We start from the raw sequence: 13,356 nt of genomic DNA, 5'->3' as shown, positions 1-13,356 counted from the left end.
ATGACAAAGTGGGAAGGATTGGTTGGTTGATTGTGAGCCACACAATTTTTACCATGGTAACAATTTAATTAGCAAACAAAAGGTAGCAACCAAGCCAAGGCAAAACAAATCATAAAACACAAATTCGAAGTTGACTTTTGCTTTCCAAGAACAAAAGCTCTCGGCCAAAACCAGAGTAGCAACTTCAAACTACCATATATCCTTCAATACTCACTCAAATAGTATGTTCTATAGCTCTTTGGAAAGGTATTGAGATGGCCTACAACTCTTGTTCACAAGTCTCATCCAAATAAGCATGGAAAGACCCTCGTTTGGACAGTTCTTTCAATCTGACTTTTAGAAACTTCAAAACCTAACTTTGTGTTCTTGATTTCTTTGGAAAGATCAAGCTTGTAGGAGGCTCCCTAAGACTTCCTAGCTACTCTAATCACTCCAAGGAAGGTATAACACCTCCAAACCCTAACTTTACTTTGAGTATTACGATGGTTTTTATGGTTATAGTAAATGAGAAGTATGATGCTTGTGTGTTTAGAGTTTGGATTGGATTTGTAGTGATTTGGATGTTGAAATCTTGTTTATAGTTAATGAAACTTAAGTATAGCTAGTAGTTCATGTGTGGGGTTGTATAAATTGAAAAATCTTGAGGTTTGGGGACTGATGTAGTAAGGTTTGGATGAGGGTTGGTTGTATTGTTGGTTGTGAGTTGAATGGTGTTTGTTTGGAGTGGTTTAAAACTTGGTAATCGCGTAAACATAGTCGTCGTAATGCCCAATTTCATACAACTGCTTGTTCTTAGTGTTCGGGACAGAGAGCTAACTATTGAATTTGTGACTTTGCCATGTTTAGTTAGATTATGTCGTTAGCTTCGTTTTGATATGTGGTTCGCTTGAATCCGATATACGGTTTAGGAGAAACGACCGTTTTAAGTAACGGCATTTCGCGAACGAACCATTACCCCTCGCCTTACTTTGAAACCTTGATTAAGGCCCTTAAATGACTAATTGGAGTATGAAACAATTATATAAAGTGGATTAGGTAGTTGGTAGAGTACTCGCGAAAGAATCGCCTTAAAATTCTTAATGGTTAATTTATTAAAAATGGTGGAGCCAAGGGTACTCGAACGACTTATGTGATTCGTTAAGCGTAGAAGCGAACATTGGGGTTCAATTGGTTAAAGTCTAGTTTCTTAAGAGACCGTGGGTTAATTCCGACTTATGTTGTTGTTCATAGGTTATCGGACCCACTCTAAGCTTAAGTCTATCCGGGAACACTCAGGCAAGTTTTCTACCCGTTATACTGTTGTTGTGATGTAAATATATGTATATGCATTATCTTGTGATAAGTGCATGATTGTTATTAGCAACTCTTGTGATATATTAGAGCATGTGATATGATATTTATATGCATGCCTGTTTCGTAATCTTGATATCTAATTGTTGATTCAAATGCTTATAAGCTGCATAATACCTATGCTAGAGATACATATATATATATAGATATAGTTTTCAAAACTATTAATCGAATAAGGTTTATTCGATAACTTTATTTTAATTAATGAATATTATTTTGAATATTCATTCGAGAACTTAAGACTCCGTTTATTTTATTTAATGAATATTATTTTGAAATATTCATTTGAGGACTTATGACTCCGCTTATTTATTAAATAATATTCTTTATTTTATTAAAGAATAAGGTTTCGATAATCAAACTTATTTTCAATTATACAAATAAAGATCGTGCTTTCGTATAAGTATATCTTTGGTTATTTATTATTCATTTCAAGTATGAGTTTTAAAACTTCTACTTCAATTATTTTTATAGAGAATATCCTTTATGGGAATATTATTTAAATGATAATATTCAGATATTTTTTAATATATTGGGACTAATTTATTTCATTAAATCAGCATTACTCCAAACATTCTTAAAAATGTTTTCGAGTCTTCAAAATGATTTTAATGGTTAGAGCGGATCCCAAAACTCATTTTTATATTTAAGATCTTCCTTTAAAAGGGGATTTAAATAGTCGCTCAAATTCTGAGGGATCCGGCTCTGTGGTGTATTTTATATTCGCAACGAGGTTGCTGCTTTGATAAATAAATTGATTACTTACCCAACGTTCGGGAAGTAAGTCTATCTATTAAGTCGGCATAAGCAACATGGGCTCAGTGGGCGTCCATGAAAGTGTAAGTGGCTCAGTGGGAGTCCATCAATGCGAAAGTGGCTGAGTGGCAGTCCAGCATAAGGCCCTAATGTGGCCAGGGTGATGACCAGAGGGGGATTCATCCATCTACTAGTTGAAAAGGTGACTTAATTGGTATCTTTGCCTGATCAGCAAGATATCAGGTTTATGCCAAAATTCTGTTTTTCCAAATTCATTGGATATTACAACTCTGTTTATAATTTTCATAACAGAGGTTTTCAAGGAGTGTATGAAATGTATATATATATATAGGTGTATATATATATCGGGACTTAATGAAGTATCTCGTAACTTCATTTCTTTCAAATGATATTTCAAAGATTGAATCTATTCAAGTCTTATCTTGTAGTCTCATCAGTGTGATGAACTTTTGAAACTAATTATAACTTGAACGGTGGTAGTTCAAGTAGTATTCGGAAAAGATATAATTATATTGGAGTATCTTGTAACTTCATCTTTTGAACTTATATCTAGGTAATGATTATCTTACGCATGTTAAAGATTTTCAGAAAAACGTTGAGACAAGGTTAGATATATGAGATCACCTTGCAACGATATTTTTATACAGTTATAAACTGGAACTCTGTGTATATTATACATGTCAGAGGATTTCAATGATTGTGAAAAGTATATATGTATGTATATACTGAATATTTTGTGACTTGGTCGCGTTAAGATACCAACTTGGTTCATTTCTTCTTAACCAAGACTTTCTTGAGTACTATGAGAATGCTCATATATTGTAAATTATTATACATACTATTTCGGTGGGCTTGTTGCTCACCCTTGCTTTCTTCTTTTATCACACAACAACAGATAGACATGATGAACATGATCAAGCTCCCAATTCGCGAGCGGATAGGAAACGTTCAGCAGTTTCCTGTAGGCTTTGATGCCGTTGTAGCTGAGGTAGGGTCTACCAATAGGCTAGGCTTTCAACTTTTGATGTACCAGACTTATGTATATTTATGAATTGTAATAATGGTAAAGAATATGTAAATTTATTCAGAAACCCTTTTGAGGTGTAATGACTTATAATTGTGGAATAAAATGACTTGTGTTATTGTTTGGTATTCATCTCTGAGACTATAACTTGTGGTGTGTGTGTGTATATTATGGGGTCACAGTACGCAGTAGTTGGTTGATTATTAAGATTAAGTATTATTGAGGGAAATGGAACTCGTGACAACCCGGATCCCCGACCCCGGATTTGGGGGTGTTACATTTATAACTAATGAACATGGTTTTAATATATCTTCTCAACTCAGTAATATCATCAATATGAAAGACATAAGTAGTTTGAGGTACCTTTAAGTTAGCAATATCAGAACTGCTATCAGCATTTGCCATCAAGGCATAGTTTTCCTCATCCTCAGAATCTGAAGCATCTGACCAGCATTTCTTCTTTGTGACAAGAGCCTTGCCTTTGTCACTCTTCCCTTTTCTGCAATCAGGAGATATGTGGCCTTTCTCACCACAGTTGTAACATTTAACATTTGAGTAATCTCCTCTGTCAGATTTTCCTCCTCTGCCTTCAGATTTTCTGAAACCTTTCTTATCAGAACTTGCACCTTTCCTGGAAAACTTCTTTCCTCTCCTGAATTTCCTGTATGCAATCTTTGTGATTCCTTTCACCATAAGAGCACACAGCTTCATCATCTCTTCATCAGGGTCCATCTCAGGTATACTTTCAGTTTCTGAGTCATCATCACTATCAGAACTTGATGACTCAGTATCAGACTTTGTGATGAGAGCCTTTCCCTTGCCTTTCTTTGAGGCAGCCACTTTGGGACTTTCCTCCTCAGCCACAAAGGAAAATGTCTTTGACTTTCTTCCATTCCTCTTGCTTCTTTGTTCCATCTCAAGTTCATGAGTCTTGAGCATCCCATAAATTTCATCAAGAGTTATTTCATCAAGATTATAGTTGTCTCTTATTATTATGGCCTTCAAATCCCATCTTTCATGAAGTGCTAACAGGAATTTAAGATTTGAATCTTCAATATCATACTCTTTGTCAACTAGTGACAAATCATTCAAGAGTTTGACAAATCTGTCATATAAATCAGTTAATGACTCATCAGGCTTTGAGTCAAAGTGCTCATACTCTTGAGTGAGTATAGTCTTCTTGTTCTTCTTGATTGAATCAGTTCCCTGACACCTTATTTCCAAAGCATCCCATATCTCTTTTGCAGTCTTGCATTGAATTACCCTGTTTGACATGACATTATCAATGGTACTATGCAGCAAGTGTCTTACCTTTGCATCCTTTGCAATCGATGAGATATCTTCAGCAGTGTAATAACTTTTCTCCTTTGGTACAGACTTTGCTGGCTGACCTGCAACTTCCACAGAGAGTTTGGTTGGCATATGTGATACTTCATTAATCTTGTCGAGATATTCTGGATCTGTAGCTTCCAGAAACATAGCCATCTTTACTTTCCATATGGAATACTCAGAAGGTTTCAACATGGGAACTCTTATAGTCTCATATCGACTATGGGTTATGGTTTTTGGAGCTTCTTCAGTTTTGGTGGGCTTGGTTGGAGTTTCTTCTTCAGACATGATTGTTTTTGGATCTTAAAATGTATGTGTGTTAACAGATCTGCTCTGATACCACTTGTTAGGTCACACACACTGTAGAAGGGGGTTGAATACAGTGTTTACTACAATCAAATTGAATATAAGAACTCAAATAACAGAATACAGATTTTATTCAACATAATAAACTCTGTTACAATATGGAACTGTCCTCTCTCAGTAATGAACAAATTATTACGAGAGCTGCTAGGGTTACAAAGAATAATAACTTCGATTAAGATAATACTTATAGTGTAAACACTATGTCTGTGTTTATACACTACACAGTTACAAGATAATGTTCTAATTGATACAGAATATAATTCTGCTTCCTAAAATATATCAACTAGTTATCTTTTCTTCCAAGTATTCTATTCTTCAAAGAATTCTTTCTTCATGCATATTGCTTTCTGTCTTAGTCTCGATCTTCTTTCCTTTCAATCAGCCGCCTGCCTTATCTGAAAGTCTCCTTAAGTCCTGATATTATCTCCTGATAAATATCTTCTGATAACTTAAGTTCTGATATCTTAAGTTCTGTCTTCAGTATAAGTGCTGATTTCCAGTTAAGTACTGATTTGTCCTGTTAGTTAAGATCTGAAAACTAAACACAATTCATATTATACATGACATCACAAATATATCTAACATGTTGTGTAATAACCAGTGTTTAATGTTCTATAAAATAAATATCGGATGCTTTGTTAGAAGTAACAATTGAGATCAGAAAAATCTTGTATTCTCTAAAGGAAGAAGTTAAGCTCTTTATTAACAAAGAGCCTAGAAATTTTGTAGCAAGACATTCTTAATTTTAATATAAAATTAAGTGAGTTTTGAAAGATCTGTGTTATAATTGTTTTATGTTTAAACTTCAATTTTAACACACTTCACTACAAGATTTAATTTACTTTGTTCATCACCATTTATAAATCAAGAAAAGCATAAAAACATAAAAACACATTCACCCCCCTGTGTGTTATTCATTACCTAACAGGGTATTTATTTGACATCTCATTAAGTCATTATCTAGTTCTCGATAAGAGTCGGGAAAGTGATATATCGATATGTATCTATTCTCTCACGTGACTTCTCGATAAGAAAATCTCAAACGTTTATTCCTACTTCTCGACAAGTCATTTACCTTTTTCTATAAATACCCTGACATCTCGACATAACCCCTCTTTACACTTTCGAGATCTCAATTGACCTAGTTTTTACAAATATCAACCGTTCTCTCTCATTTCGAACTCTTTCTCTTTCAAATCTCTTACCCACTAAAATTCAAACACTTACACTGGCATCAAACACTGTTAGATTTTTCATCCTAAAAGCGGGCACCAACTACCTAGCTTGCACAGATGCTAATCAAGCTCCTGACAGCGAGCTTTGTCAAGTTTTTGTCTGATACATTCTTTGCAAGTGACTTGACTGCTAATCTCATTCTGTACATGGATGTTCTTAGTGCATTATGGAATTCAGCTGTGATTAGGACAGTGGTGCATGAGTCTCAGGCTGTATATCTAGTGGTGAACTGCTCAATCCAAGGCCAACAGGTAGAGTTTAATGAGGATGATGTCAACAAGGACTTGGGAATCCCTACTGATAGCATGGTGGAGGTACCTAACCAACAGGAGGTAGCTGAATTTATGGACTTCTTTCCCAGGTTTAGTAAGCCTACTTTAAATCATAAAGTTCAAGAAATATATTTACTTAATGGTATTGATGGAACCAAAATAGGCAACTGTAAATAAGTGTCCAAAATATTATTTGGTTCACTAATTACAAAGAATAAGGTACCTGTAAATTTGAGAATCACTATCTTTATGTTAGAAAAATTCAGGACTTACCCTTACGCAATGCCTGACATGAGTTCTAATATAACATCTAATACAATTATGGCTCATGTGCCTCTGAAAGTACAAACACGATGCCTAACATGAGTTCTAATATAACATCTAATACAGTTATGACTCATGTGCCTCTGGAAGTACAAACACAGGAGCACCAACATGGCCTTCCACAACTGAGACCCTTCCTTCTCTATCATTAGAAGCTATGAAACAAACCACTTCATCCTCAGGTGGAGTGAGTAAAAAAAAGAGAAAGTAGGCACCTTATAATTAATAAAAAGTATATATTTATTTTTATAGAAAAAGAGATTACTAGCTGTATATAAGGATTAATATATTATTATTTATAATTTTAATTAACTTACCCACGCGTTTTACAAATTTTTATTTTAAATTACTAAAAATATTAAAAATTAATTTTATTATTTTAAAATAATTTGATAACAATATTAATAGTTGTTTATAAAATTGTGACGATTTACCGGAGTAATTAGTGAGAAGAATGCTCTTATTATACATTTAAAAATTTAATAATCATAAAAATTTAATATACCTTTTTAGTATTAGTTTAACAATTTATTTAATTAAAATATTAATTTATTTAGGTATAATATAATGAAATAAAAATGGTATAATTTCTCGATTGATTTAATCGGTCAAGGTCGTGTTAGTTAAATTTAATAGGAGAAAATGGTCTTGTTGATTAAATTTGATAGACTTGGTCACATATTATTTATTTTTATATAAAACTAAAAACGTGCCTATTTTAATTGTAAATATTCTACATGTTAACCAAAAAAACTATAAAATTTTCATAATTTATCACGGTTAGTTCACGAACAACGAGAAATGATTTCTCGAAAAATTAAAATCGGCTAACCTATACTTATCCGAAAATAATGCCATTGAAATTATTTTATCATTATTTCACCTTAAAATATTTATTATTATATTTGTAATTAATAATTATATTGAAATATGGGTGAAGGGCCTGTTTACTCATTTTTTAACCAACAGTTGCCGAAATACCCACACGGAAGAAAGGGTGCCCTAAATGGCCTGAGAGGCGTATCTCTAACCACGCCAAATGATGATGCGTGAACAACTGCACACTTGGATTACATACTCAGATACACCCATGACTTTTAGAAGGACACTGAATACGCCTAATACGCCTAATACATCGTAGTGTCAAACATATGCGCCTGTCAGATGCACTAAGCAGAGAGATGCGCCATAGTATAATTGGTTGGATACGCCGTGTGAGCTAATGTGCGAAGGTAATACGCTTCTGGAAGTGCATAAGGTAGAGAGATGCGCTCCTCCGGTTGACGTATGAATCTGATACGCTTACATATATTTGTATATACGTGGATACACATCTTTGTTGAATTGGCAAAGTCAAATGTTGCGCCCGAAATATTTTCGTAACAACTGTATACGACGTTGGCTAAGACGTAATTGCATACATATGCCGTACATATAGTAGTGTCAACCTGATTCTCAGATTTCGTAGTAAATTATGCAATTTCATTTGACCTACAATTATCTCTAACACCTAAATCAATGTTTAACAACAATCTTTCAACAAAAAATCAATACAATTAACAATTATTATCCCAAAATAAACAGAGATCACCGAACCCTAAATTATACATTACTGGAGAAGAAACAGTGAACAAGGATGATGATACTCATGAACTTACATCGATTAGTTGGTACATGATAGTTGAATGAAAACCGGCAGTTGTAGCAATCACGGTCGCACTAAAGAGAATGTAGCTCAAATGGGTTAACTGGGTGAAAGTAAGTCCCGGTAGTTATGTGATTTTTGAGTTTTATTTGATAATTCTAAGGATACGCCGCTGTAATTAACGTATCACATGGGTAAAAAGGGCGGTGTCCAGAAAGAATGGGTAAATCAGACGGTCCGCCACAAAATAAATTATGGTTATTTTGGGCAATTTTTCTTGAAATATTAATTATAATGGCAAAAAGTAATTTTACTAAACTTTTACATAGGTAAAAAATAAAGTAAATTTAATACATAATTAATTGACGTAGTTAATGACTATTAAGATACTATTAAATACAAGTAACAATTTTTTAAATAAAAAAGTAAAAAAAAAAAAAGAATTCAGGAAAAAAATTTGGAAGATTTTGAGGATTTTCTTATATACTCCTGTGCTGTTCTAATATATATAGATCTAGATATATAGATAATAAAAATTATTTACAACAATTGAAATATTGAAAACCAATTTTCACCATTCAGTTTCGGTTTTAAGTATTTAAGTAATGGGCACTGGATCTATTCAAATTAAATATGACAGTTTCTAATTTTTGAAAAAAATAGGAAAATATTATTTATAGAGATTATTTTTTATTCCCAGAGAAAAGAACAAATTATTATTCCATTTATTATTTTCAAGTCCGTTGATGTGCATGTGTGGGGGATAGTTTTATATTTTTACTTTTTCTTTCTCCGTAAATAAAGAAAATACTTATAAAAATAACATTTTCCAAAATATATAAATTGATTTATTGTATTGCATATATATCAAATGGTCGTCTCTTTTTCTCGAAAAAGGAAAAAGGAATTCAATTAATGAAAACAAATATCATTACTAAAGGAATCGCAAAAGATAATTTTCTGAATTGACTAATTTAATTTTCTTTAACCTAGTTATCGATTATAAGACTTAGCATGAACAATATATATATATATATATATATATATATATATATATTCTAGGCTCATTGATTTTTAAAGAACGGATCATTGATTATAAAAACAAGTTACTGAAAAAGTTAATTCGCTCTTCAAAATTTAAGATGCTGAAAAATAATTTTAGTGTGCGAACTTTACAAATTTGTTATATCAAGATGTAAACTTGATCCATGGTCTGGGCAATGCTGCGTTAGAATTGGGGTACTAGAGATAGTAGTGAAAGCCATACATGGCTAATCAATCTTGTCTTCCCTCTGTACAACGTGCAAGTTAAGTCTGAGTATACTTCGGCTAATTAATGTATTATTATTAAAGATTCATAAAAATAGCTAATAAATAACTAATCTTAGCTGAACTGGAATTACAGAATCCAATGGCCAATATTAGATACTACTTAATAATAAAAGTATGAAACATAAACAGCCAGTAACATGCTAAAGGAGATTAGCGCAATATTAGTCCGATGACATTTATCAACCAGTCCCTTTTAAAACACAGCAAACAAGCCAACACTCGGCTACTATTGACTTTCGCTTTTTAATCCTTAATGGACATTGCTTCTTCCTGTTCTATAAGTTCCCTCAACTTGCTCTTGTACCTCCAGCTGACTTCCACTGTAACCTCACCTTTGTTGCATTTTTTAGGACCATACTTGGAACTCTGCTCACCTTCTTTAGCAGTAAAAGTGACCCTGTCTTTCAAAATCTCTCCATTGTCATCAGTGTGCAGGTTAATCTCTAGAATGAGTTCAGATTCCAAAGGCACGGCTACTAGAGGTCGGGACAACGGAATGAATATCTCATCCCCAGATCCAGGTCCCTCTTTTATTTTCTCTGGCTCATCCTTATTCTTGAAGAAGAGAATGCTTGAATATGCAGTGTGCTTAATTGCACTTGTCCTAGCATTTATAATTTCCATAAAGACCAAAGGCAGAGTTGACATTGTTCAACTTAACCTTTACATGAGCTTCGGCAGCATTTTGAAATACTGCATAGAGAATTGTGAGACACCTGTTGCCGGTGCGTGATGTTATTTCTTTATGTAGAGGAGCAGAAAACCATTCGGGCGAAAAAGTCTCATAGCCATAAATGACACCACAGAGATATAAAATGAGCGAAAAACCAGGAGCAGCACAGATTGATGCTTTGGTAGGACCATTCAGCATAATATGCTCCTCAGATTTTATCAATGGCATCTCAAGTCTCTTTTTGGCATCTGTGTAGAGTTCAACGTTTAGGTATTTACGTATTTCTTCCCCTCCGACTTCGCCATTTCGGTCTAGGTCCTTCTCTGCGAATAAGAATTGTCCACCACTTTCTTCATCAATAGACACAATTATCCCTTGCAAATAATCATCAGGGCCGTCATATATTACCCTGTAGACCTCTGCCAAGTCCTGCAGAAAAAAAAAACAGATTTAGACATCTATACTACTATATAAAAGCCAAAACATTGAAAGTTTTGGTTTCTGATTTTCAGTCCTTTATTCTAATGTATTAATAAAAAAAATACCTAAACTACAATAACTGTTTAATTTATCATCCCTTAAGACTAGTCAGAAAGGCTTGATATTCATACTAATGCTGGGTTAAGATCAGTAATACTGGGTCTGCATGTACTAATGCTTCAAAGGAAAATAACTTCGTGACCCTTTTCCAAAGAAAGTACATGAGAAGCTTTCCAGATTTCAAAAAGCCACCACAGACACTTGATATGACTTGATGATTATTGTATTAGAAAAGTATTAGCATAATTTTTAACTGATAAATAAGTTATTTTAAATTTTCTGTAAACATAGAAACAAGTTTAAAAATTAAATGCTTAAAAGCAGAATGAGGTAAATTCCCTTCAAATGCGTTTAATGAATTTTGTGAAGTTAATGGAAGTAAAAGATAATTAACTGAAGCAAAAAGGCCACAACAAAATGGTGTGGCGAAAAGTAACAGTTAATTAGCGATGAATGTGGTGAGCAGTTCATTGTCCGAGAAAAATGTTCCCTGCAAAGGCAGTCAGCTGGAGTTTCAAAGTCTCATGTCCAAAACAGAAGCTCTAATTCATCTGCCATTAACATGACACCAGCAGAGGCATGGAGTAGGGTCAAACATTCAGCAAGTTTTTGGCAGTATTGTACATGCTCATATTCTGGATGCACCAAGAACAAAGCTTGATGGCAAAAGTTGGGGCTGTGTTGATGTTGGGAGTGAATAAATAATCAAAAGAGTACAGACTTTGATTTTGTCTTGAAAGGTATACGGGGATGTTGTCTATGAGGATGACAAGAAATGAAAGGAAAATGGGAAGAAAGTCTTATAGGGGATATACTCTGGCCTCGTACACAAAGAGGATGGTATGTTTAAGAACTCTATTGTTATCAGATGTTATGTGGATCAACCAAGAAATAAGAGGTGACAGCCACAACACACAAAGTTTATAAACTCAACAAAGTGTTGAGGAAGTGTGAAAGTGAACAAACACACTTCTCTAAGGTCGACAAACAATGTAAACACTTCATTATTAATATTTAGGTTGATTACTCCCTTTCAAATTAAGTAGGACAGGAGGGAACACGGTGATGAACATGATCAAGTTGATGATGTGCTTATTGAACCACTGAAATTGGAGTCCTGTAGAATAATGACAAGGTAGCTTGGAGTTTGTAATGCATCTGAGATAAACTATTTCTTCTAGACACTCTAGTTTAAGGAGGGAATGATGATGTTTGGCTTGTTAAACCCTATATCCTGATTCATCAGGGCAGTTTAATTAGTACTAGTAGGTCATAGTTTTGACAAACATGGTCTGTTTGCTCTCTTATTTATCAGCAAATCTTCATAAGTTGTTACCTAGTTCTAAAGTAATGACACACACACATACAATTGTTAATAATATTGAACTACTTTTAATAAAAAGGAAAAAAAAAAAAGGAAAATCCATTTAATACATGAAAAAGAAAAGCCCTAAATTAAAAATCAGAAGACTAGAGAGCAGTTAATTAAGAATAACAAAGGAACAAGGAATGAATGATAATAAGCATATACGAACACACACTCATACGCACACAGTTCGAAAGGGAAAATAAAAAGGGAAGACAAAGTGAACAATTCTAGAAAGATAGAGACATACAAAGAGGAAGACAGAATTAAGAAAACATAATAGAGATTTAGATATCAACAAACCATGGGGCTGTCGGCGCCTGGTCTGGTCTGGTCTGGTCTGGTCTGATCTGAGAGATCAAAAAAGGGCAGAAGAAGAAGATGCAGCGATGCCTCTTTTTTTATTCGCCCGTAAACATTTTCAGATTATATCTTTTGGGTCAACTTCTTAGACCATCATGGTGTCTCTCCGTGTAATATTTAATATTGAAAAAAAAAATTATTAAAAGGGTTATCTTTGGTGACCGTGACAAAAATGAAATCCCGTACTGTAATATTAATCATGATTGTAGCCTATCTGATTATGTTTGCAAGCCAAACAAGAGCATATGTATACCATATTAATTGGTTACTACAATGTTCTGATAATATAAGTGCAGAATAAGATATTATTTAAAGTTACATATGAAACAATGCCATCGCTGCAATCTAGTAATACAAAAAATATGAAAATGATCGTTTAAAAAACATAAATCATAGTGATTGTGTTGTGTTAGAAAGAAAATTAAAATATAAGATGGAGTTGAATAATGTATTCGCTGAATTGAAGATGACACAAAAAACTTTAAAAAATTGAATTCGCTAAAAAATTTATGATATAATCAAAATGGAGTGATATAATTATGCATCAATCGGTACGGATAACACATACTAAATATAGACTTGAATATCATCAATAAAATATGACAATACAAATACGAAACCAACAACTTGAAATAACATCCGAGAGATAATTAAATAAACAGGAAATTAACTCCAACAAAACATACTCTTGAAACCAAGGTTTACGAACAAACTTTATTGATAGGCATAAAAATAGAAAACATCCTGTAGAAGTTTCAG

The 13,356-nt window shown here is 33.4% G+C and overlaps 1 long non-coding RNA gene across 1 annotated transcript; it reads right to left on the bottom strand.

Annotated features, from left to right (window-relative positions):
* Positions 1–9,687: 9,687 nt before the first annotated feature.
* LOC141708411 (uncharacterized) lies at positions 9,688–12,769 on the bottom strand. Its single transcript, XR_012569469.1, has 2 exons — positions 12,538–12,769; positions 9,688–10,757 (listed from the first exon to the last, which is right to left on the bottom strand). It is a non-coding gene; the product is annotated as an uncharacterized LOC141708411 (long non-coding RNA).
* Positions 12,770–13,356: the final 587 nt, after the last annotated feature.

This window comes from Apium graveolens, chromosome 2 (assembly GCF_009905375.1).
Source record: "Apium graveolens cultivar Ventura chromosome 2, ASM990537v1, whole genome shotgun sequence".
Taxonomy (NCBI): Eukaryota; Viridiplantae; Streptophyta; class Magnoliopsida; order Apiales; family Apiaceae; genus Apium; species Apium graveolens.
Note: the sequence above shows the minus strand (reverse complement) of the source record. Positions and strands in the feature narration are given on the sequence as shown.